This window comes from Giraffa tippelskirchi, chromosome 3, assembly GCF_054371585.1.
Source record: "Giraffa tippelskirchi isolate mGirTip1 chromosome 3, T2T-mGirTip1v1.2.pri, whole genome shotgun sequence".
Lineage (NCBI taxonomy): Eukaryota > Metazoa > Chordata > Mammalia > Artiodactyla > Giraffidae > Giraffa > Giraffa tippelskirchi.
The window spans coordinates 103,830,081-103,857,773 of record NC_137277.1 but is presented as its reverse complement, the minus strand read 5'-3'; the positions used below and the strand labels follow the sequence as shown (position 1 = coordinate 103,857,773).

Below are 27,693 nucleotides of genomic sequence, written 5' to 3'. Positions count from 1 at the left end.
AATAATTATAACTGCTTTCATGGGTTGAGGTGATTATGCATGTAATGTACTGATTACTGTCCCTGGCACTTAGGGAGTGCTTAACAAATGCTAGCTGCTATTAGTGTATCTCCCCTTCTAGGGTCCTCTACTGGCATTTGGTACATGTCAGGAGCCTAGAAATCTGATCTGCTTAACCAATTTCCAAGATAAAATTCTCAGACCTGAAAGAGTTATTGTGAAGAGTAACTGTAAAATCAGATCCCAGGAGGCAATAAATAAATAGCAGTTAGAGATAGGATTGAAGCCAAGCAAAATAGAAACCCAGTAAAACTGTATTAGTGAAATATTTAGAAATCGTATTTAAGAGAGAATTGAAGGTAAATGAAGGCAGGAAAAGGAATATCATATCATGATAAATTGATCATAATATTGTACAAATTGTATCCAGTGCTAAACCCTGAAATGCTGCTTTGCAGAAAGTGCATCTAGCTTAGAAAAAGGGTGGTAAGCTTCTATTCCTTTTAACTTTATCTGGAAAATTTTAGCATCATTGCTGATTTTTGTGAGGTGTTCTTGGCTAAGTTGAGCAGTCATCCTCCATCTTCCCCTTAGCTGTATGATCAGCTTTGACTGTATTATTTTGTCTTGGCTGATTCTTAGAGAAATTGAAAGATGAGTGCTTTTTATCTATGTGAATATGAAAAATAGTAACCATTTTAAAACACATTACTATTCTAGCCTTAGTCCTTTGAGTGAAAAAGATGAAACATTATTGTTATATTTTTGTTCTTTAGTGACACAGACTTCACTTTGTGATGTCTTATTTTAATGATTTTTCTAAATGCTGAACTGAAGATTCTCCATTTTTTTATGTAGAAAGACACATAATTTGAGATAACAAATTGTAACTGATTTCTCATTTAGAAATATTTGAGTTCCAATTCTCTTGTCTTATCATATGAGAATAACATGTTGTTTTCAACACTGTTTGTCAATTCCTTTATAATAATTTGTACAAATGATGATTATACATAAATTAATAAACTGCTGATGGTAATCTAATGATGCATCATGCTGTTTCTGATTTATTTCTGAATCATTTGCAGTGTATTGAAATGTACCAGGACTAATTGTTTAATGTAACCTGTAACTTCCTCAACTCCAAAAACATGTTCAGTAAGATAGAATATTTATTTTTTTAAAATAACAAAGGAAAATCTTATGTTATGTTTAATAAGAGTTTATTATCTAAGAAATGGTTATATGGGTTCAGTTCAGTTCAGTCGCTCAGTCGTGTCCGACTCTTTGCGACCCATGAATTGCAGCACGCCAGGCCTCTCTGTCCATCAGCAACTCCTGGAGTCTACCCAAACCCATGTTCATTGAGTCAGTGATGCCATCCAACCATCTCATCCTCTGTCATCCCCTTCTCCTCCCGCCCCCAATCCTACCGAGCATTAGGGTCTTTTCCAATGAGTCAACCCTTCGCATGAGGTGGCCAAAGTATTGGAGTTTCAGCTTCAACATCAGTCCTTCCAATGAATACCCAGGATTGATCTCTTTTAGGATGGACTGATTGGATCTCCTTGCAGTCCAAGGGACTCTCAAGAGTCTTCTCCAACACCACAGTTCAAAAGCATCAATTCTGCGGCGCTCAGCTTTCTTCACCGTCCAACTCTCACATCCATACATGACCACTGGAAAAACCATAGCCTTGACTAGTTGGACTTTTGTTGGCAAAGTAATGTCTCTGCTTTTAAATATGCTATCTAGGTTGGCCATAACCTTCCTTCCAAGGAGTAAGCGTCTTTTAATTTCATGGCTGCAGTCACAATCAGCAGTGATTCTGGAGCCCAAAAAAATAAAGTCTGACACTGTTTCCACTGTTTCCCCATTTATTTCCCATGGAGTGATGGGACCAGATGCCATGATCTTAGTTTTCTGAACATTGAGCTTTAAGCCAACTTTTTCACTTTCCTCCTTCACCTTCATCAAGAGGCTCTTTAGTTCTTCTTCACTCTCTGCCATAAGGGTGGTATCATCCGCATATCTGAGGTTATTGATATTTCTCCCAGCAATCTTGATTCCAGCTTGTATTTCTTCCAGCCCAGTGTTTCTCATGATGTACTCTGCATATAAGTTAAATAAGCAGGGTGACAATATACAGCCTTGATGTACTCCTTTTCCTATTTGGAACCAGTCTGTTGTTCCATGTCCAGTTCTAACTGTTGCTTCCTGACCTGCATACAGGTTTCTCAAGAGATAGGTCAGATGGTCTGGTATTCCCATCTCTTTCAGAATTTTCCAGTTTATTGTGATCCACACAGTCAAAGGCTTTGGCATAGTCAGTAAAGCAGAAATAGATGTTTTTCTGGAACTCTCTTGCTTTTTTGATGATCCAGCGGATATTGGCAATTTGATCTCTGGTTCCTCTGACTTTTCTAAAACCAGCTTGAACATCTGGAAGTTCACGGTTCACGTATTGCTGAAGCCTGGCTTGGAGAATTTTGAGCATTACTTTACTAGCATGTGAGATGAGTGCAATTGTGCGGTAGTTTGAGCATTCTTTGGCATTGCCTTTCTTTGGGATTGGAACAAAAACTGACCTTTTCCAGTCCTGTAGCCACTGCTGAGTTTTCCAAATTTGCTGGCATATCGAGTGCAGCACTTTCACTGCATCACCTTTGAGGATTTGAAGTAGCTCAACTGGAATTCCATCACCTCCACTAGCTTTGTTTCTAGTGATGCTTTCTAAGGCCCACTTGACTTCACATTCCAGGATGTCTGGCTCTAGGTGAGTGATCACACCATCGTGATTATCTGGGTCGTGAAGATCTTTTTTGTACAGTTCTTCTGTGTATTCTTGCCACCTCTTCTTAATATCTTCTGCTTCTGTTAGGTCCATACCATTTCTGTCCTTTATCGAGCCTATCTTTGCATGAAATGTTCCTTTGGTATCTCTAATTTTCTTGAAGAGATCTCTAGTCTTTCCCAATCTGTTGTTTTCCTCTATTTCTTTGCACTGATCGCTGAGGAAGGCTTTCTTATCTGTCCTTGCTATTCTTTGGAATTCTGCATTCAGATGGGGATATCTTTCCTTTTGTCCTTTGCTTTTCGCTTCTCTTCTCTTCCCAGCTATCTGTAAGGCCTCCTCAGACAGCCATTTTGCTTTTTTGCATTTCTTTTCCATGGGGATTTTCTTGATCCCTGTCTCCTGTACAATGTCACGAACCTCTGTCCATAGTTCATCAGGCACTCTGTCTATCAGATCTAGTCCCTTAAATCTATTTGTCACTTCCACTGTATACTCATAAGGGATTTGATCTAGGTCATACCTGAATGGTCTAGTGGTTTTCCCTACTTTCTTCAATTTAAGTCTGAATTTGGCAATAAGCAGTTCATGATCTGAGCCACAGTCTGCTCCTGGTCTTGTTTTTGCTGGCTGTATAGAGCTTCTCCATCTTTGGCTGCAAAGAATATAATCAGTCTGATTTCGGTGTTGACCATCTGGTGATGTCCACGTATAGAGTCTTCTCTTGTGTTGTTGGAATAGGGTGTTTGCTATTACCAGTGCGTTCTCGTGGCAAAACTCTATTAGCCTTTGCCCTGCTTCATTCTGTACTCCAAGGCCAAACGTGCCTGTTACGCCAGGTGTTTCTTGACTTCCTACTTTTGCATTCCAGTCCCCTATAATGAAAAGGACATCTTTTTTGGGTGTTAGTTCTAGAAGGTCTTGTAGGTCTTCATAGAACCATTCAACTTCAGCTTCTTCAGCATTACTGGTCGGGGCATAGACTTGGATTGCCGTGATATTGAATGGTTTGCCTTGGAAACGAACAGAGATCATTCTGTCGTTTTTTAGATTGCACCCAAGTACTGCATTTCGGACTCTTTTGTTGACCATGATGGCTACTCCATTTCTTCTAAGGGATTCTTGCCCACAGTAGTAGATATAATGGTCATCTGAGTTAAATTCACCTATTCCAGTCCATCTTAGTTCGCTGATTCCTAGAATGTCAACGTTCACTCTTGCCATCTCCTGTTTGACCACTTCCAGTTTGCCTTGATTCATGGACCTAACATTCCAGGTTCCTATGCAATATTGTTCTTTACAGCATCGGACTTTGCGTCTATCACCAGTCACATCCACAGTTGGGTATCGTTTTTGCTTTGGCTCCATCCCATCATTCTTTCTGGAGTTATTTCTTCACTGATCTCCATTAGCATATTGGGCACCTACTGACCTGGGGAGTTCATCTTTCAGTGTCCTATCCTTTTGCCTTTTCACACTGTTCATGGGGTTCTCAAGGCAAGAATACTGAAGTGGTTTGCCTTGCCCTTCTCCAGTGGACCACATTCTGTCAGACCTCTCCACCATGACCCATCCGTCTTGGGTGGCCCCACACGGCATGGCTTAGTTTCATTGAGATAGACAAGGCTGTGGTCCGTGTGATCAGATTAGCTAGTTTTCTGTAGTTTTAGTTTTAGTGTGTCTGCCCTCTGATGCCCTCTCGCAACATTTACCATCTTACTTGGGTTTCTCTTACCTTGGGCCTTGGGTAATTCCTCTCGCTGCCGCTGCCACCGCCGCCGGCCCCAGCCCCTGGCCCGGCCTAGCCCCCGTTGGCCGCCGCCCCTGGCCCCCGGCCCGGCCTAGCCCTTCTCGGCCGCATCCCGTTACTAAATAGCAAATGTGTTTTATTTGTGTTTGAAAATCTTTTTCATGTTAAAAATAATCAAATTACTTAAATGAGCTTTTACTACTTTTCTTATTGTGATCCAAACAATTTTCTAGTGCTGCGGAAAATAATGTGGGGTCATTAGTTTACATTTGCTTAGTCTTCCTGTTGCCTCCCATCCTGAAGTTTTGTGTTTGAATATATTTTACAAGTGATTAAAAAGAAAAGTTTAGCGGAAACTTCATTAACCTTGTAAGGAATTTCTCTGTGAGAAATAATTAAAATCAAGTAATAATTCCTGCTGTGTAATAATTCCTATCTGGGAATCATACATGAGGTTAATTCTTTTCAACCAAGGTTGCATTAAGTAACAGACAATTAATTGATTTTCTTGTATTGTTGCATCTATCTGCCAAAATATTACACCACTCATAATTTACACTATGATAGTCCATTGATAACTAACCTTGTAAATTCACTTTGTGAATAGTTTTCATTTTATTTAACAATGATTTGGGAGTTAGTAATCACAGAAAATATTCACTATCATTATAAATATAAAGCTAATATGTAGAAAGATTTAACAATATGATTGATTTGCAGTACATTTTTTGTAGTTTTTTTTTTAATTAGAGGATGATTACTTTACAATATTGTGATTATTTTTGCCATACATCAACATGAACTGGTATACATATGTCCTCTCTCTCTTGAACCCTCCTCCCACCTCCTTCCCAATGACTAATACTAAATCAAAGATACAAACTGTTTCCTTTCAGAGGACAGGACTGATGCCCACCAAATATGTGTAAACATGTGTGTGTGTGTGTGTGTGTGTGTGTGTGTGTGCATGTGTTCCCCAAAGGGTTTCTACTAAAAGCTGAGTTTTTATTTTTATGTGTTTCCTAGGTATTTATCTATTTTTTTAAACGGAGAATACTCTTGAGAGTCCCTTGGACTGCAAGGAGATCCAACATGTCAATCCTAAAGGAAATCAGTCCTGAATATTCATTGGAAGGACTGATCCTGAAGCAGAAACTCCAATACTTTGGTTACTTGATGCGAAAAACTGACTCATTAGAAAACACCCTGATGCTAGGAAAGATTGAAGGCGGGAGGAAAAGGGGCCAACAGAGAATGAGATGGTTGGAAGGCATCATTGACTCAATGGACATGAGTTTGAGTAAACTCTGGGAGTTGGTGATGGACAGGGAGGCCTGGCGTACTGCAGTCCATGGGGTCACAAAGAGTCGGACACGACTGAGTGACTGAACTGATGGTTAATTTAGTGGTTTCCCAGGTGGCGCTGGTGGTAAAGAACCTGATTGCCATTACAGGTAGATGTAAGAGACGCAGGTTTGATCCCTGGGTCTGGAAGATCCCCTGGAGGAGTGCATAGCAATCCAGTCCAGTATTCTTGCCTGGAGAATCCTCATGGTCAGAGGAGCTTGGTGGGCTACAGCCCTTGGGTCACACAGAGGACACAACTGAGCAACTAAGCACTGCAGTACTAGCATGGTTTATTTGTAGTATTGTGTTAGTTTCAGGTGTTACGGCAAAGTGATTTAGTTATACTTACATATATATGTCTACACATACATATTATTTTTCACATTCTTTTCCATTGTAGGTTATTATACAATATTGAATATAATTCCTTGTGCTATACAGTAAATCATTGCTTACTATGCAACAGTGTGTATCTGTTATATAGTAGTGTATATCTGTTAATCCCAAACTCCTAATTCACCCCTCTCCCCTTTTCCATGGGTTTCTCTGGTGGCTCAGCTGGTAAAGAATCCGCCTGCAGTGCAGGAGCCCTGGATTCGATCCCTGGATTGGGAAGATCCCCTGGAGAAGAGAAAGGCTACCTACTCCAGTATTCTTGCCTGGAGAATTCTATGGACTGTATTGTTCATGGGGTTGCAAAGAGTCAGATACAACTGAGCAAATTTCACTCACACCCTTCCCCTCTGGTAACTATAAGTTTGCTTTCTATGTATGAGGTTCTTTTTTTTGTAAATAAGTTCATTTGTATCACTTTTTTAGATTCCACATAAATGTAAGTGATATATAATACTTGTTTTTCTCTGTTAGACTGACTTTACTTAGTATGATAATCTCTAGATCTGTCTATGTTGCTGCAAATGGCAATATTTCATTCCATTTTATGCCTGGGTAATATGCCAATGTGTATATCTACCATGTCATCTTTATTTATTCCTTTCCTAATGAGGCAGAGGAACCAGAGATCAAATTGCCAACATCTGCTGGACCATTGAAAAAGCAAGAGAATTCCAGAAAAACATCTATTTCTGCTTTATTGACTATGCCAAAGCCTTTGACTGTGTGGATCACAATAAACTGTGGAGAATTCTGAAGGAGATGGGAATACCAAACCACCTGACCTATCTCTTGAGAAACCTGTATGCAGGTCAGGAAGCAACAGTTAGAACTGGACATGGAACAACAGACTGGTTCCAAATAGGAAAAGGAGTACATCAAGGCTGTATATTGTCACCCTGCTTATTTAACTTATATGCAGAGTACATTATGAGAAACACTGGTCTGGATGAAGCACAAGCTGGAATCAAGATTGCTGGGAGAAATATCAATAACCTCAGATATGCAGATGACACCACCCTTATGGAAGAAAGTGAAGAAGAACTAAAGAGCCTCTTGATGAAAGTGAAAGAGGAGAGTGAAGAAGTTGTCTTAAAGCTCAACGTTCAGAAAACTGAGATCATGGCATCCTGTCCCATGGCAAATAGATGGCGAAAAAGTGGCTGACTTTATTTTTCTGGGCTCCAAAATCACTGCAGATGGTGATTACAGCCATGAAATTAAAAGAGACTTACTCCTTGGAAAGAAAGTTATGACCAACCTAGACAGCATATTAAAAAGCAGAGACATTACTTTGCCAACAAAGGTCCATCTAGTCAAGGCTATGGTTTTTCCAGTGGTCATGTATGGACGTGAGAGTTGGACTATAAAGAAAGCTGAGTGCCAAAGAATTGATGCTTTTGAACTGCGGTGTTGGAGAAGACTCTTAACAGTCCTTTGGACTGTAAGGAGATCCAACCAGTTCATCCTAAAGGAGATCAGTCCAGGGTGTTCATTGGAAGGACTGATGTTGAAGCTGAAATTCCAATACTTTGGCCACCTCATGCGAAGACTTGACTCGTTGTTAAAGACCCTGATGCTTGGAAGGATTGGGGGCAAGAGAAGAAGGGGATGACAGAGGATGAGATGGTTGGATGGCATCACCAACTCGATGGACATGAGTTTGGGTGAACTCCGGGAGTTGGTGATGGACAAGGAGGCCTGGCATGCTGCGATTCATGGGGTCGCAGAGTCAGACACGACTGTATGACTGAACTGAACTGAATGGACACTTAGGTTGCTTCCATGTCTTCCTGTTTTGTAAACAGTGCTGCTATGCACACTGGGGTGTATGTATCTTTTCCAATTAAAGTTTTCATATTTTCTTGATATATACCCTGGAGTGGGAATGCTGGATCTCAATCATATGGTAACTTTATTTTTAGTTTTTTAAGGAAACTCCATACTGTTTTCCGCAGTGACTACACCAATTAACATTCCCACCAACAGTATTGGAGGATTCTCTTTTCTCCACACCTTCTCCAGCATTTATTATTTGGAGACTCTTTGATGATGGCCATTCTGACAAGTGTGAAGTGGTACCTCATTGTAGTTTTGATTTGCATTTCTCTAATACTTAGTGATGTTGAACATTTTTTCATGTGCCTGTTGGCCATCTGTATGTTTTCTTTGGAGAAATGACTATTTAGTCTCCTGCCCATTTTTTGATTGGTTTGTTTGTTTGTTGACTATTAAGCTATATGAATGGTTTATTTATTTTGGAAATTAAGCTGTCATCAGTAGCATCATTTGCAAATATTTTCTCCAGTTCCATAGGTTGTCTTTTCACTTTGTTTATGATTTCCTTTGCTATACAAAAGATTATAAGTTTGATGAGGTTCCATTTGTTTATTTTTGTTTTTATTTCTTTTGCCTTGTTAGAATTATCTAAGAAAATATTGCTGTGGTTTATGTCAGAGAATAGTTTGCCTATGTTCTATCTAGGATGTGTATGTGTATGTTGTGTATGTGTATGTTGTCATGTATTATATTTAAGTCTTCAAGCCATTTTGAGCTTATGTTTGTATACTGTGTGAGGGAGTGCTCTAACTTCATTGATTTACATGATTTACATTGATTTACACATGATTTACATGTTGCTGTCCAGTTTTCTTCTGGGTATTTTTCAGTGTGGATCTTCACAATCTCTTGGGTATTGCTCAAATTACTTCTTTTATGATAATGCAAATTTATTCTTAACTTTGAGTTGTTTTTATTAACTTTAGAGTCATTTTAACCATTTGTTGGACCATATTAAGTTTTGGTTCAGCTCTTTTTGATGTCCCTATCTAAAACCTTATCTTCAGTATAACTTTATTTTAATTCAATGGTTTTGAGTTTTTAGCCAGCCTTCAATTTATTAGAAATGTTATGAATTCTTACCTTTTTTGCTGTTACCCACAGATAGAGCTCCCTTTGCAGAGCCAAGTATGTTGATCAAAATGGCCTGACACCAATACCACCAACTCTTCATATACCCTTTCACTGTTCTTACTCCTCTTCACAGTAATACCCCTAAAACTCTACCATTTAGTCATTTTTAGCTGATTTATTTTGTGTCCTCTATTTTTAATAGTATGTGTGTTTGCTGCTTGTCAAAGAAAAAACATTATGTGATTTTAATCATTTTACGCATCTGTATTTAAGTGAAAATGAAAGTCCCTAAGTCGTGTCCAACTCTTTGCAAGCCCATGGACTATACAGTCTGTATACTTGAGTGGGTAGCCATTCCCTCTCCAGGGGATCTTCCCAACCCAGGAATCGAACCCGTCTCCTGCATTGCAAGCGAATTCTCTACCAGCTGAGCCACCAGGGAAGCCCAAGAATACTGGACGGGGGAGCCTATCCCTTCTACACCAGATCTTCCCAACCCAGCAATCGAACTGGTGTCCCCTGCATTGCAGAAAGATTCTTTACCAGCTGAACTACCAGGGAAGCCCTTCTAAATAGCCATGTACTTTTAATTTGCCAAAGGACTACATCTCACAATAACTTGATATATAAAGTTGTGGGCCAGCAAAACGTTTACACATTTTAATACAGAAGCATACTTCATTGGTGCATGAAGTGATTCCTACTAAAGTAGTCAATATATATAATCAGTTAATAAATAGGGCTAGTGGTTTTGGGATCTCCTTGGTTTAAGGCACTATGTAAATACAAGATCAGCGACATGTACACACGGTATGTCTAAAATGGATAACCCACAAGGACCTACTGTGTAACACAGGAAAGTCTGCTCAATGTTATGTAGCAACCTGGATGGAAGGGGAGTTTGGGGGAGAATTGATACATGTATATGTATGGTTGCATTGCTGTGTTATGCACCTGAAACTATCACAACATTGTTAATTGGCTATACTTTAGTATAACATAAAAAGATAAGACCAAAAAAAACCTAAAAATAAATAAATACAAGATCATGCGCTTCCAAAATTTCATTAACAGACACATCCTTACAAGTGAGTTTTTAGCAATGGGTTCATGTAAAACCCTGGCGGTCCATGTGGTGAGAGCCCTTTTTCTTTTTGTCTACCCTACTGCTTTCTTTCTGTCATGTCTCTTTCTTACTGAAGTCTCATACTATTAAAGAGAGGATTTTTCTCATTCCTGCTTCTGGGGATTATACCTCATTCAAAATGAACAACATCTGCAAAATAGAACTACATATTTTCATAAGGCTAAGCCATCCTGTCAAAAAAAAAGGGCCTCTTATGACATGAAAAACATAAATGTCATCTTTCTATATGAACAATATTACAAATTTATGAATAAGGAGCACATTTCTACATGTTATCCTGTAGAGTTTTTACTTTTTATCCTCTGTGTCTTTCAGCAAATTCATCCACACTGTGTTATTTGTGGCTATATTTTACAGGAAAATGTGTGCCTTTACCACTGTGCAGGGGCTTCAAGGACAGTGAGATTCTTCAGTGTCTAAAGTTCTTATCTGATGATATGCTTGGCTGATTGCCATCAAGGAAGCCATTCAGAGGACTTAAGAATTCAGATTTCACGCAGCATGTGTCAGTCTCAGGGATAAAATTCAAACTTCTTCATGTGTTACTCTCTCAGTACAGGTTCACACCTTCAAGTCATTAGAAATTTCATGAATGCCTACCTTTCTGAAAGGTAGATCCACATATAGGCCCACCCACATATAGATCTCCCTAGTCAGGGCCATGTGGCCTGGTACCAACACCAACAACAGCACAAAGGAAGGAAGGAAAGCAAAGGAGCTTGTGTCTCTAGATTGATGCTGTGTTGTGGTTGAACTCTTCCTCCCTTCAAGCAGCTGCAGTCCTGTGGCTTGTTGTGCCTCAGACTTCTTATGTCACCTTGGCTTACAGTGGTGTCCAGTCTGAACAGGGTAAAAATTTCCATTTTCCTCCCAGACTGTTTCAGGTGTGAGATCATGTCACTGAAATTTATCCTCTGACATCCAGCTCCATTTCTCCTTGAAATGGAACTGATCAAGGAGTTGTCCTGCTCATTATTGATACTTATGAAGCATTTAATATAAGTACCTACATTTTTGTCAGTTTCTGCAGTTTAATAAATCCTTTCTTTTATCTTCCCAAACTGTAGATGTATATCTACATCCATCTGTCTTTAAAAGATTATAAAATCCAAGAAGGCAGTTGAACGTGGTTTTTTTAATGCTGTACCTAGCAAAATGTCCTACACAATTAAGTCTTTCCTATACACGTTAATTAGATTGCACATGTACAGATAGGTCGGTCCCCTAGGCCACCCAAAGCCAGAGACGCTGCTTTGGAAAATGATGCAGGCCAAAAAGGATTTAGGTCAGTCAAATTTTTATCTGGCTTTCCCAGAAGGATAGTTGAAAATGCCTTTCTGCTGTGCTCCATTAATCTCTTCCTTGTGATTTTTTTCCTTCTCACATTCCATTGTCAGCTCATCAAAGATTGTAGACTTCCTATATTTCTTATCAAGCTCATTGGGTATTTGAAATGGCAGTGTCTTTGTGATATTCACCAGAGTGGCCCAAGAGTTCTTCCACATCCGTCATTAAAAAAAAAAAATTATCTGCAATGTGTTCCCTTGGCAAGGGACATAAGTCACAGAGTTTAAGATGGAAAGGGGTCTTGAGGAGTGATCCTGTCAGCCCACCCTCCCTCAGTCGAGGTTATGTCTAATCGAAACCCAAGACTGACATGTTTCTTTAAAATAAATTTACTCCACATTGTGTAGTCCATTACCTACTCCACGTTGTCGGTAGAGGGATCTTACTAAAAATAATTCTGGGCATGTAACTCCTGGGTATAAAAACCTTTGAAAGCGCTACAGGTTAAATTTCAAAATTTTCAGCATGTCATTCAAGACCCTTTGTAGAAATCTATCCCAGTGAGCTCACTTCTCATTTATTACGTTCTCCTGATCTATTTTAAGAATTCACTGTATTAATATGTTACCTAGGCATGGTATAGATATCTATGACTATTTCTTTGCTTGTACTGTTTTGTAGCCTTGAAATGCCTATCTTTTCATTTCAGTTCAGTTCAGTTCAGTCGCTCAGTCGTGTCCGACTCTTTGTGACCCCTGAATCGCAGCACGCCAAGCCTCCCTGTCCATCACCAACTCCCGGAGTTTACCCAAACTCATGTCCATTGAGTCAGTGATGCCATCCAACCATCTCATCCTCTGTCGTCCCCTTCTCCTCCTGCCCCCAATCCTTCCAAGCATCAGGGTCTTTAACAATGAGTCAACTCTTTGCATGAGGTGGCCAAAGTATTGGAGTTTCAGCTTCAACATCAGTCCTTCCAATGAACACCCAGGACTGATCTCCTTTTGGATGGACTGGTTGGATCTCCTTGCAGTCCAAGGGAATCTCAAGAGTCTTCTCCAACACCACAGTTCAAAAGCATCAATTCTTCGGTGCTCAGCTTTCTTCACAGTCCAACTCTCACATCCATACATGACTACTGGAAAAACCATAGCCTTGACTAGATGGACCTTAGTTGGCAAAGTAATGTCTCTGGTTTTTAATATGCTATCTATGTTGGTCACAACTTTCCTTCCAAGGAGTAAGCGTCTTTTAATTTCATGGCTGCAGTCACCATCTGCAGTGATTTTGGAGCCCAAAAAAATAAAGTCTGACACTATTTCATTTCAAGGATGAGCTTAAATTCTGCCTCTTTTTAAAGGATTTTCCCAAATCTCCAAGGAAGTTTTCTATTACTTTTTCCAGTTTCCATAGTACTTTGTTTCTATTGCTGTTGCTAACTTACACCATGTTATCTTAGTTGTATCCTCCTCTGTCTCCCACTTTAAATTATAATCATTTTCACAGTGGAGGCATCACATTCCTCATTGTTCCCTGGAGGGCTACCAAAGTCCATAATATAGCTAGTTATTCAATAAATGTCTTGAAAAATTGTTAAATATTGATTCAGTAGGATAAAGGGCTATGAATTTAATGATACTCTATTGAATGAATCTTTGTGACACTTCTCATGTCTGTTTCTAGAATATGATAAGGATATAAAATATTAGCTAGTCCAAATATATATATATATATATATATATTTATATATATATATAATGTAGTGCAAAGTTAATCACTGCAAATTTATCAAAAGAGTGGGTTTGAAAAGGTATTTAAAAACATTTTAATTCCAGCAACCAGTAGAACTTGAAGTCCCTTTCAGCATTTCTGGAGAATGAACCTTCAACTTCTTCTTTCACTCTTCATTTGGCCAATTTTTGGGAAGCCCATTCTGTTTTGTCATTCTTTGCAGTAAGGCATTTTCCATATTCTGAGCTTAAATTTGATTCCTTGTGATTTTTCTCATTGGTCTTACTGGTCTTAGTTCTGCTTTCGGGGAGCACAGAAAGCAAATTTAAACTGTTTTCCACACTGTCAGTTCTTCACATAGAAACAGCATTCAGATTTATGCTGTATATTCAGTTTTACAGGTTGAATGACCCTAAATCACACTGTGTGTGTGTGTGTATGTGCGCATAAATACATATACATATATACACGTTTCATATATATAATTAACTCCTGTGTTAGTGCTCAACCAGCTAGAAAACAATTGGAAATCATTTTAACTGGATATAAGATAACTTGCATAGAGAGATGTAGAGATAGAGACAGAAAAGTAGATTACCATATAAACAATTCACATTCTGGTCAATATATATTTATGTATATATAATCTTAGATTTTACATAGTTAAAAGATGCTAGATATTACATTATACTTCTAGATTTTGAATCCCAGGATAATCATATTTTCTGGTTATTTTATTGCCATGCAAGAAATTATCCATAAATTTAGTGGCTTAAAAAAAGCCACTGTAATCTCTCATAGTTCTGTGGGTTGATGGGGCTCAGCTGGGACATCCTCATTTGAGATCTCTCCTATAGCTGCCATCAAGTGGTGTCTGGGACCAGAGTCATCTAAAAGCTGAATGAATGGGATGTCTATACGTGAGTATCCTTTACTCACATGTCCTATGCCTTGTCCTCCTCAGCATGGCTGCCCTCTCCAGCAGAGTGACCTGAAATTTTTCCATGGCAACTGAGGGTGCCAGGAGGCAGAAGACAGAAGAGGCTAGGCCAGTTAAGAGTTACTCCTGGACTGGTACCCTGTTGGTACCATCATAGCCTCTTGGTCAAAAAAGTCCTAGCCTCTGCTCAGATTCCAGGAGGGAAAGAAATAACTTTGTCTTTTGATGGGTAAATGTCAAGGTCACATTGCAGAAGTCCATGCAGGATGGTCATCTTTGGAAGATCCAACCTGCCACACCCTATGATTGGAAGATATAGTGGAGTTCAAGATGCACTTTCAGTCAGTTTTTATTGTCAGAAGTAAACACAATTGTGGTACATTTAAACAATGGTGTAAAACATGAAGAAAGCACCAAAATTGACCATAAAACATAATAGAAAGCTAACTCACATCTTCTACCTAAAGTTCATCTCATATTTACACCACATTTTTAATTGAATCTCATGATTTGAAAGATCTCAGTTCTAAATTTACGCTCAAAAGAAACTTCACTTAAAAAAGAAATAACTAGTATCAGATAACTAGATTATTTAATCTTTAGTTTCTGGAAATTCATTTCTGGTGTATAATATAATCTCTTCTGCTACTGTTAAAACAATTTTGTTACTTGGAATTTATCTCTAAAAATAATCCTTCAATCAATTAAACATAACTAAACTATTAGATATTTCCTTTTATGAAATACAGATTTTTCTATTTGAGCCATTTTAAATATTTTTAATCTCCTAAATGTTAATTCTTTCTATTCCTCTCCTCTGAATTCCGTTGAATTTTTCTTCATTTTAATTTTTGCTTGACACATGAACCCTAATATATTCTATTAATAATTTATCCTGGTCAAATAATCATTAAACCCATGACAGAGAAACGAGCCATATTTACAATAGAAAGTGTACAAGGCATTGGCTTAGGGCTCTTGAGGGCCAATGAAAATGGGGAGAGAGAGAGAGAACACATTAGAGAAGACTTTAGAAGTTATAGATCAATCAGCTTGCTTTGATATCTAGGAAAGTAGGGGAATAAATCAAAGAGACATTTGATTTTTCATACACCTCAAAGAGCAGAACAAATGTGGGTAACAACCAACATTGCTTTGAAAGTGTTAAATCACCGTGAGTTCATCTAATTTTATTCTCTGACATCATGACAGGACTTAAATATGAAGGGAAACAAAAAAATTCGTATATCTTCACTTCAGCAAGGTTTAATTTTTATTTCACATGATGTTCTCATCAGCCAGTTAAGAAAAAGCAGTCTTGGGTAAAGGAAGGCATGGTTTGTTTTGTGTCATTGAATCAGTGACCTGCTGGGGCAGACCAGTTGAGACTCTTGAAGGGGTTGATTGGATGTTTATAATGAGTAATATTTGTATTAATCTCCAGGACTTAATAATACAGAATATGAAGTCTATGGACTAGGAAAGTTAAATCTAAAGCTAAATCTGTGTGAATTTGCAAGAATACAAAGTATAGATAGGAAGAAAGGTGGCTGAAGTATCTTGAAGTTTGATGAAAACCTCCAATTAAAGTGGCACTTAACATGCTAATATCTATCCTAGTAAAAATGTAAATGGTAATATCTAGGCATACTGACACACTGTTGCTATAAATTAAAAATGAGACTTGGTAGAGGACTTCGATTATCCAGAGGGGTCTGTAGCATTTCCTGTCTTTGCTTGCATCACTTGTCATGTAGTATTCAATCCTCTGGTATGTTTTCAGTTACAAGACTGTAACACATTTTCATCTATCATCTTCTTTAGGTCCTGTAAAACATTTGACTCTTTGCAAGAAAATAGGAAGTGTTAATTTCTCCAAAAAAAAAAAAAAAGATAGCTATTTTACTAAAGTTTCTCTGTTTCCATGCTTTTTCATTTAAACAGTTTTATTTCAATGTCATATTTTTGGGTAACCTCTTTGAAGACATTTTAAAAGGTAAATTCAACACTTGTAACAAGGATGCATAAAACTCAATTCAAGACATGACAATATGAAGACCTAGGGCCAAATCAGGCAGCAAACACTATGTCATGGCTGCAAATGGATGCAGTGACTGTAAAAATGTAAACTGGTTGTAGAGTTGCTCAAATATGAAAATTCTGTACATCTGTGTTTATAAGATACAGTTTAAAATTTTAAAAGCCTCATGCTATTTGATCCAAGAGTTTCCTTCTGGGTATTTTATCCTGAGGAAACAGTCTTGCTGTGGCAGGAGATATATTCAGGAGGAACTTTACAGTGGTTTTTATTTTCTGGTAGCTGATATTTGATAACAAGTTATAGATCTTTAAATGATGGCATGTATGGGATACCAATCAGTACACTTATTTTGCATTGTAATGATAAACATAATACGATGAAATGAAGGAAAAAATAACCTAATTATGAAAGAATTTATATCGTGTAATTCTTTAAATAATGGTTTAGAAATAAAAACAGTAAATATATTGTTTGAAATTAAATATGTTGTTTTAAGAATTAAGGGAGATTTTTAATTGTGTTTCTTTTTTTTTGAATTTGAAAAACAGAAGTTGATAATTCTGATTAAGGAAAAATAGTTACATAAGGATAAAAAACACTGATGACCTTTAAGGACTGTTCGATAATCTTTTCTTTTTTAATTGCTGATAAATTTTATTTGTGAATGTCACTTCATTATTTAACTACATTGCTGTATTCATGGACTATAGTATTATTTGTATGATTTATTTAAAAGTCCAAAGCTAGATTCCAGGTTTACTTTCATTCTCCTTTATTTTATGAATTTAATATGCTTATATAAATATGTTATTAAAAAGATAATAGCTTTGATTTAAATATATGCGTATTAATGTATAGATTATGCATACACATATATAAAATATAGAACACTATATATTATATACTATATATATCAGTTCACTTCAGTTCAGTCACTCAGTCGTGTCTGACTCTGCAACCCCATGGACTGTAGCACTCCAGCCTTCCCTGTCCATCACCAACTCCTGGAGCTTGCCCAAACTCATGTGCATTTCATCGGTGATGCCATCCAACCATCTTGTCTCATACATATGTGGATTTTTGTTATTTTTGTTGTCCAAGAACATTGAGCAATGATGCTGATTTGTTAACTTCTTAATGATTTTCTTGATATGAAACACTTCACTGATTATCTCTTTGACTATTTTTTGGTGATTCCAAAATATCTCAATGAAAGCAAGACATTTATTTATTTCTACCTATTTTCCCTAATTTACAATTTTGTATAGCTTCAAACATACAGAGAATTTATAATTATTATACTTAAGAACCCTGACTACTCTCTGCCCAGATTTGTTATTTACAGTTTATCCCTGTGCTTTATTATTTCTGCCTGTTCTTTCTCTCTCCATATATGTTTATATATATACACCTGTATATGCATTCTATAACTGTATAATTATATATATATATGTACATGTAGATAATGTTTCCCTGAATCTCTTGGGAACAAGTTATAGACATCATGCTGCTTTTTTATTTTTATTCATTTATTTTTTAAATTAATTTATTTTAATTGGAGGATAATTACTTTACAATATTGTGATGGTGTTTGCCATAAAGCAACATGAATCAGATACAGGTATACATGTGTCCTCCCTATCCTGACCCCCACCCACCTCCCTCTCCACTTTGTCCCTCTGGGTTGGCCCTGAGTGCTGGCTTTGCACGCTTCTTTACTTGAAGTACTTTAGTGTGTATTTCCTAAGAATAAAGACATTTTCCTATATAGCTATAGTACAATTTTAACCATTAAGAATATCATTTTAACAAAATGCTATTATGTATTAATAATTCACAGTACCTCCAGGATCACATGTGTGTTTGGTTGTTATGTCTTTTTTAAACTTCCTTCAGTTTGGAACATTTCTTCAGTTTTTAATGACTTTGAAGAGTTCAGGCCAGATATTTTTAGACTTTCGTCAGTTTGGATTTGCCTGATATTTCCTAATGATTGATTCAGTTTGCACATTTTTGGCAGACATACCACAGAAATGATGTTGCGTCCTTCTCAAGTGCATCATACTTGGAGACTTCTTATGTGGGTTTGTTCCATTTTGATGATTTTATCCTTGATCATTTATTTAAGATGGTCTTGTTTTTCCATTGAAGGTTACTGTTTTCTCTATTGTAACTAATAAGTGATTTGGGGGAAGATACTTTAAGACTATGGAAATATCCTGTTTGTCAACACACTTTTACTTACAAGTGCTGATCCACAGATATTTTCCTGACTTAATCAGTTAATTATAATAATATTAATAATATGTGTTTAATATGTTGATTTTCTAACTCTAAGGTGTATTCTGTGCAAGGAAAGAGTTTTCCAATTCTTCCTTATATACTTTATTCATTTATTTTATTTATAGTTTATATTCTGTAATGAAGTTTAATTCTTTATGATAATTATTTATTCTGATTTTCAAACTTCCCAGATTTGACTTGCGAGAATTTCAAGCTGAGGTCAGGGTCCTTTTGAAATAGCCCTATCATTTATTTTTTTCTATTTTTTGACTTGCTCTGCACATGGCATGTGGGATTTTAGTTCCCTCACCAGTGATCAAATGCATGCCCCCTGCAATGAAAGTGTGGTGTCCTAATGACTGGACCGCCAGGAAAATCCCAGCCCCACCATTTTAAAATGCCTTGCATCTGGTCCCATCACTCCATGGGAAATAGATGGGGAAACAGTGGAAACAGTGTCAGACTTTATTTTTTTGGGCTCCAGAATCACTGCTGATGGTGACTGCAGCCATGAAATTAAAAGACGCTTACTCCTTGGAAGGAAGGTTATGGCCAACCTAGATAGCATATTTAAAAGCAGAGACATTACTTTGCCAACAAAAGTCCATCTAGTCAAGGCTATGGTTTTTCCAGTGGTCATGTATGGATGTGAGAGTTGGATGGTGAAGAAAGCTGAGCGCCGAAGAATTGATGCTTTTGAACTGTGGTGTTGGAGAAGACTCTTGAGAGTCCCTTGGACTGCAAGGAGATCCAATCAATCCATCCTAAAAGAGATCAATCCTGGGTGTTCATTGGAAGGTCTGATGTTGAAGCTGAAACTCCAATACTTTGGCCACCTCATGCAAAGGGTTGACTCATTGGAAAAGATCCTAATGCTGGGTAGGATTGGGGGCGGGAGGAGAAGGAGATGACAGAGGATGAGATGGTTGGATGGCATCACCGACTCGATGAACATGGGTTTGGGTAGACTCCGGGAGTTGGTGATGGACAGAGAGGCCTGGCGTGCTGCAATTCATGGGGTCACAAAGAGTCGGACACAACTGAGAGACTGAACTGAACTGAACTCCTCCCTGAGGAAAAAACAAAAAAATGTCATCACCTTGAATTCTCTATCTCTTGAAATATTCTCCCTATGTTTGTGTTCTAATATGTCAGGATAGTTTTTCAACACTCAGAGTTTCAGTGCACATTCACCTGGTGAATTTTATGTCACTCTTAGGACCTTTGTTTTCTTTTCTTCTCTCCCTCAGTTTCTAGACCCTTTAGATCACTGTAATACAGCTTGAAAGATACTTCTGTTAGAAATTGGTGTTTAATTTTCTGTTTACTGGTAATCTGACATTTTTATTGTCCTCCAACTTCTAGTTATGCTGAAGGCCTAGAATTTGTGTGTTTTCATTTGTTTTTGTTGGCTGTATATTTTACAGTATATATGGAAAGTTTCAGATTTAGGTGGCTATTATTACCACAACTACCTCAAATTCCAGGCCCATACTTTTTAAGCATTCCACAAAACATATTGGTATTTTAAGTTATTTGCAATATGCCATGATGTAACCAGACTTTGTGGGCTGCATTGCTTAACATTTAGTGGTCATCGTTCTCTTAACCTAGATTATTTATATTGAAGGCTTTTTTCTTTATTATTATAATTATTTTATTGAATAGCACACCTGTCAACCCAGCAGTTGTCTCTCTGAAAAATGTGTCCATTGTAAACAAAAAAATTATGATTTGAGTTGATTGTAACTTATGATTATGTACCAGCCAATTGTATTTTAAAAATTCCTCCTTTAGCTTTAAAAATTATCAGCTATGTATTTAAATACCTGGAAATTTAAGCCCATTACTTTTTAAAATGTATATGTAGGTAGAAATAAGGTATCTAATCAATAGCATCTGATTATTACAATATTGTGAAATGTAGTTAGAAGCAGTCACTTAAACTAAAGAAATATGCTCTTGGAACATAATTAATATCATTTCTCCAGTTTCACAGCAAAGAGATCTGATCATAGTTGGTAGGTAAGGGGGGTTTGAATCAGGGGCAAAACATTCTGATGCCTGAAAATTGCAGAGTAGGAGAGAGTTTGCAAATTAGGAATTAGATGAGTGCAGGAGGCATGTCTCATGTGAGAGCAGCAATCATTTTTCTGCTCTCTGGAAGCTGTGAACCTAGGCTTAAGATATCTTTGCTCTTTCAAAAAACAGATAGAAATTAGGGTTCTTATGAGAAATCTCTTGCTTATGAACATTTTTTAATATTTTAAAATCATGGTGTAGAATTTTTTAAAAAATTACCTTACACCAGTTTTGGTTGTTATGTCCCAATTTGCAGCTTCTGCTCTGCACGAGGTGTAGGGACTAGTAGGTATTGTAGTGAGAAGAAATTGAGGTTGGAAGTGGCTGGCTGAAAGCCCAGGATCACTGCTTCTTAGCTGTGTCAAATTGGGCAAGTCATGGGATTAAGGTTAGTTTGAGTTCTCTTGCCTAGGAGGATGACTATGCTACAGCATAATACACAAACCTGCCAGTTGTTATAACTTTGTAATTCTATTGAAACAATATGTGAATGTGAGTTTGTATCAGTGTCTTCTATTTAAACTCTGAGTTTTAAACTTAGAAAAATGAAATTTATAAAAATACAGGGTTTCATAAAATTTCTTGATTTACTTTTGACATTTATCTATGAACTCAGTAACTATCTCTAGTTTCATCTCATTTGGGAAGCTCTCTGTTGAGGATTGTTACAATCATTCATTCCTGTGCAAGGCAGAGGCCAGTGCCATCCTCTTGTCTTTCACACACTAGAAGACCGATTAATTAGATGTTCTATTCAGAATGCCTGTTCTGCTTGTTGAACTGTTGATTTGGTGAGCCCGTATTTCTGCTTCATCCTACAATGAATCAAAATATCTGGGCAGAAATTCTACTAGCTGCTGAGAACTAATGTCTCTCTAAAGATACTTGCTACTTAATTTTTATTTGTATTGTCTATAGTGTGTTTGAGCTGTGGGAAACAACACATTGTACTTTGAAGGGTTACTTTAATTATCATTAAGTTGTGTTTTGTTTTATTTCATTTGAACAGCTATTTTTAAAACAGCATACCCAGAAGCATAAAATTCACTTAAGTTTTGAAACATTTTGTACTTCGAAATTACTGTGCTTTCCCATACATCTTTCCTCTAAACAAACATGTTAATTAATGAAATCTAATTAAATAAATTTCTCCTTATAATTGGCTTTCTGGAAAAAAAAAAGAAATAAATGTTTGTTTATTTTTGTGAGGTATGCAAGTGGCGTGTCTGCACTTTTCTCAGTACATAGTTTTCAATTAGAATTGAAGCACATTTACAAGGTGAATCAGTGTAATTCTCTGAATAAATCAAGCAAAATTCTCCTCTGACTCAGGGATCTTCATGTATTAGACAGAAGTACATTTTCAAAACTTGAATTAAGTAACAACCACCTAAAAAGTCCAACTAAATTCACTTACAAATACCTCATATTTTTGAATTGTTCTTATGTTATTCTGCCTCATTCTGGGGGCCTGTGTTTCTTACATGGATTTTGAAAGTCCACCTGCAGACTCATCTCAAGAGTGTCCCCCTTGACTGATGTGTAGGAGATTTGCATATAGTTGGGAACATTTCTGTTCATCAGCCCACTATAATGCATAGATGTATAATCTATATTTTGGAAAACCTTATTTCAGTATGTTAAAATATGTGCTGTCTGAATGAGTGTCTGTCTGGATTAGAGTTTCTGTGACCTTGGCAAATTGCTTACTCTTCTGTATTTCTTTCTTTTAACAGATGCATTTTGTAGGAGTATTCTGAGGATGAATGTTTGCAAATCATTCTGAAATTGCCAAGTGCCACATACAGTAAGTAATATGTATTTTTATTTTTCCACTCAATTGCAGTCATGCTGAATAAATTTGGCAGACAGTCATAAAAGAATACATTTCTATTTACAGTTCTTGATATTTGTGAATACTGAGGAAAAATGTATGTAAAAGAGAAAAATTTGAGCTCTTTGCTAGTCTCAATTAAGTTGTATAATTTCATGATTTCTGATGACTGATTTTACTTTTGTTCTATGTACATACTGGTACATAATTTTTATCATTTATTATTTAAGGGAGTATTTTTCCTTTTAATTATAAGTTGAGAAGCATGTAGAAAAAAATTAGTGTTATTAGCCACTGTTGCTATGGAAATTTTAAAGAGAAGTATTGAATTAAATATTTGGATTTTCTGAGGATTAAGATTTGCTATGTATCAGGCAGTTTATGTATTTTGTCTTAATTCTCCCCCAAATATTTAAAGATCACTATTCTTATTCCCATTTTATAAATGAGAAAACTGAGATCCAGACGTTTTAATACCTGCTCAGTATCTATTCAAAGTGAAGTCCTTGGCTTTGATGAAAACAAAGGCTTTTCAAAAAATATTACCTTCACCAATAACTTAGAAAAAGTAAAATTAATGTTATTTAAGAGTCTGAATATTTAAGAATACAAACATTTTCTAACTATTTCTTTGGATTTTTGATTTATGTAAGCAATATCACAGAAATGTTACAGATTTTTTTTCTGTATTGTCTGTCATGTCATTGCTTCCATTTCAAACAATACTTCCGATTCCTGACTTAGATTGCTTTAACTAGTAGGAAATAAGTGAAAATAACTTGATTCTGAAAGGAAGTTTATAAATCATCTAAATTATTCTTTGATGAAAAGTGTTCAGAATTAGACTTCTGAAGCTCTCTGAAAGTCCTATTTCATATACTGAAAAAAAAAAAAAACATGAGTGCTCTTATATTATTATTTTAGAGTTGAAAGGAACCATAAGATCATAGAGTCCTAGCCTCTGTGAGCTCAAATTCCTTGTTTGATGAAGTGGGATAATCTGGTGTACAATTCAAAATAAAATTTCCAAAAAATGGAGAGACAATAATGGCAACATTGATATTTGTATGTTGTTTTGCAATATAACTACTTTTTCAAAAAGGTGGCATAGTGTACTGTTTTAAGAATTTTGACTCTGAATTCAGACCACCTGCGTTTAAATTCTGGGTTTATCACTTGTTCAGTGTTTCAGCTGTGTGACTTTGAATAAATTGCTTAATGTCTCTTTAAAATGGGTATAAAATTAGGAACTACCTAATTTGTGGTGAGTTTATACATGTAAACTATAGCACAGTTCTAACTGTGAAGTTAATGGTCAATAAATGTACATGGTTATTACATTGAGACTGATTCATTTGGATATTTCAGTTCAAGTATGTATGTTAATAAGCATCTTAACTTCATGATTACATCATATAAAATACACAACAAATTTACTCAGCAAATACTGTTAATTGACATGCTTAGAAAGAAACTAAACTTCCTCATACACAAATCAAGATGCTCTTAGTAGCTACTTTTCCTCCTTTGAACTTTTAGTGAAGAAGCAAACTATTTAGTCAAATGGAATGTATGTCCTATTCTGTGATGGTAGCAAATCTAGGCCCAAAGCGTGTTTGTGTGCTCTTTGAATATGAGAGGTGGGGAGTTTTGTGTTTATGGAGTCTTAAATGCTTGTTTTGAAGGAGGCCAGGCAAACTTATAGATACAGAATAAAGCAAATTGTTAAAACGATTGTCAAATAATTGGGAAAAATCTCATCCAATGTTTTGTTAAACAATTCATGGAAATTGAAGGGCTATGGGCAAGAAAAAAAATCCATATTAAGTATCAATTCTATCCCATGTACCTTACATTCAATATCTCAGTTAATCTAAGCAATAATATAATGAGGTAGGTATGTTATTACCTCCATTCTTCATATGAGGGAAAAGCACCATAGAAAGTTTAAATCTGTCATTTAAGGGAGCAAAGCTTGAGGTTGGCCTAATTTTTTAATATAAATTTATTTATTTATTCATATTTTGGCTGTGCTGGGTCAACAAAAAGCAAGGGCTTGTCTTTAGTTGTGGCTAGCAGGGGCTACTCTTTAGTTGCAGTGCACACAGGCTTCTCACTGCAGTGGCTTCTCTTGCTGCAGAGTGGGGACTCTAAGATGCACAGGCTTCAGTAGTTGTGACCCACAGGCTCAGTAGTTGTAGCTCCTGGGCTCTAGAGCACAGGGTCAGTAGTTGTGGACCTATGACATGTAGGATGTTCCCGGACCAGATATTGAACCCATGCCTCCTGCGTTGGCAGGTGGATTCTTTGCCACTAATCCACCAGGGTAGCCCTGATCTAATTTGTTTTATTGCAGCATAATTGGCATAAACATTGTATCTTCTTCAGGTGTACAATATGATTCAATATTTGCATATATTGCAAAATGATCACCACAGTAAGTTTAGTTAACATCTATAGCTATACATCCTTATAAATTTTTTTTCCTGTGATGAGGACTTTTAAGATTTACTCTCTTAGCAACTTTCAAATATGCTATAATTTTAATAATTATAGTCACCATACTGTACATCACATTCCCATGACTTTTTTATTTTAGAGCTGGATGTTTATACTTTTGATCCCTATCACCTGTTTCTCCCACCCCTCACCTTCTCTTCTGGCAATCACCAATCTGTTCTCAGTATCTATGAACTTGTAAATGTAATGAAATGATATGTTATGGTATGAGATGATATGGTATATATCTTTCTCTGCCTGACTTATTTCACTTAGTATAATGCCCTCAAGGTCTGTTCATGCTGTTGCATATGGCAATATTTCATTCTTTTTTCATGGCCAATTAGTATTCCACATATATGGAATGTATATATAAACATACACATATGCATCATATGTACACCACATCTTCTCTTTCCATTCACTCATCAGTGGAAACTTGTGTTGTTTTCATATCTTGACCATTGTAAATAAAACTGCAGTGATTGTGGGGTTGCATATATCTTTTCAAGTTAGCAGTTTCATCTTCTTCTGATAAATACCCTGAAATGGAATTGCTGGAGCACGTGGTATTACTATTTGTAATATTTTGATAATCTTCCATGCTATTTTCCACAGTGGCTGCACGAATCTACATTTTCACCGACAGTGTACATGGGTTTCCTTTTTTCCAAATTCTTGCCAGCATTTATTATTTCTTGTCTTTTTTATAGTAGCCATTCTAATATGTGTGAGGTGATACCTCATTGTTGTTTTGACTAGCATTTTCCTGATGATTAGTGATGTTGAGCATCTGTTCATGTGTTTCTTTACCATCTATGTGTCTTCTTTGAAAAAATGTCTCTTTGAATCTTCTATTTTTTTTTTAAGAGGTTGATCTAATGCTATAGCTTTTTTTCTTTATCCTCTTAACCCAAAATTAAGCACTAAAATTCAGTGACTGGTCTTTCTTTATTTGCATAAAAACCTTACTCTTCAACCTCAGAGCATAGATATTAATTCTGTAGTAAATAAGTAGTTGATGATTGAATTTCAACTAAACAAATAACAATTGCCTTATATTAAATGTTGGTAGGACAACTCAGTAACCCAAAACTGCCTTGAAAAAATGCTGTTTGAGTAAAGAAATCTTGAAAAAAAAAAAAAAGTTTCTTCCCTAAGGCCGTAGACCTATTTTATGCTTCTGTTAATCTTACTTCTTAGAATTTGAAGTTACTGGCCACATCTTTTTCTTGCAGTTCTTCAGCCACTTCATACAATGCAGAGAGGTTCAAATTGGAGAGTCCATCTTGACTTAATCCTCCACCCTATTCATCATTTTCAGGTGTGTCTGAGCTCAGGCACATCCTTTACAACACACCAGCCACACTGATCGGAGAAGGCAATGGCAACCCACTCCAGTACTCTTGCCTGGAAAATCCAGTGGACGGAGGAGCCTGGAAGGCTGCAGTCCATGGGGTCGCGAAGAGTCAGACACGACCGAGGTGACTTAGCAGCAGCAGCAGCAGCAGCCACACTGATACTTTCCTTTTCACTCTTTAGTGATCTTCATCTTTTGCCATTTTAGTCACCTACTAATCCCAGTGCCTTTACACATCACCTCTTGAAATGAACCATTAGCAGCATTTTACCTGAGGGATATCTTCAAACTTCCTAGTATACAAAATATTTTTACTCGAAAAATGAGTGAGTCAGGTCTTTGGTTGTTCTCATACTTGTCTTGGTTTTGACCGAAGGATTTAGAGAATATGCCTACTTTTGTTTTCCTGAATTGGCCTCTAAAAGACAAAGCTAGTGTTCACATTTAGTATTTTTATTTCATTTAATTCAATAAATACTTGTAACATGCTACTACAATATGAGAGGCACTGTGTTGGTTACAAGAGTAGGTGCTTGCTCAGTATCAGTTTAGTCGTTCAGTCGTATCTGACTCTTTGTGACCCCATGGACTGCAGCAGGCCAGGCTTCCCTGTCCATCACCAACTCTCGGAGCTTGCTCAAACTCATGTCCATTGAGTCGATGATGCCATCCAACCATCTCATCCTTTGTTGTCCCCTTCTCCTCCTGCCTTCAATCTTTCCCAGCATCAGGGTGTTTTCAAATGAGTCAGTTCTTCACATCAGGTGGCCAAAGTATTGGAGTTTTCGTATCAGAACTTCCAATGAATATTCAGGACTGATATCCTTTTGGATTGACTGATTTGATCTCCTTGCAGTCCAAGGGACTCTCAAGAGTCTTCTCCAACACCACAGTTCAAAAGCATTAATTCTTTGGTGCTCAGCTTTCTTTGTGGTCCAACTCTCACATCCATACATGACTACTGGAAAAACCATAGCTTTGAGTAGACAGACTTTTGTTGGCAAAGTAATGTCTCTGCTTTTTAATATGCTGTCTAGGTTGGTCACAGCTTTTCTTCCAAGGAGCAAGCATCTTTTATTTTCATGGCCTCAGGAGGAGACAAAAAATGACTTTCAAGAAAATCCTGTTTGTAATTTGAGAAAATAAGATATACCCACGCATAAAGAAAGCAAAGGATGTGGTATTAAGATATGGTATCATCAAAATAGTCTAAATTTGTCAAATTAATAAAGTCATTTCAAATAATTTGAGGAATAATAAGAAAGGTTATATAAACATATATATATTTATTT

The 27,693-nt window shown here is 36.7% G+C and overlaps 1 protein-coding gene across 19 annotated transcripts in view; it reads left to right on the top strand.

Moving 5' to 3' along the window:
* Nucleotides 1-27,693, top strand: part of GALNT13 (polypeptide N-acetylgalactosaminyltransferase 13) — a 556,330-nt gene that overhangs the window by 14,339 nt on the left and 514,298 nt on the right. For all 19 annotated transcript variants that reach the window (XM_081577989.1, XM_081577987.1, XM_081577982.1 and 16 more), the window contains exon 2: nucleotides 22,445-22,515. The gene's annotated coding sequence lies outside the window, so the exon portion shown is untranslated. The remainder of the gene's footprint in view (nucleotides 1-22,444; nucleotides 22,516-27,693) is intronic.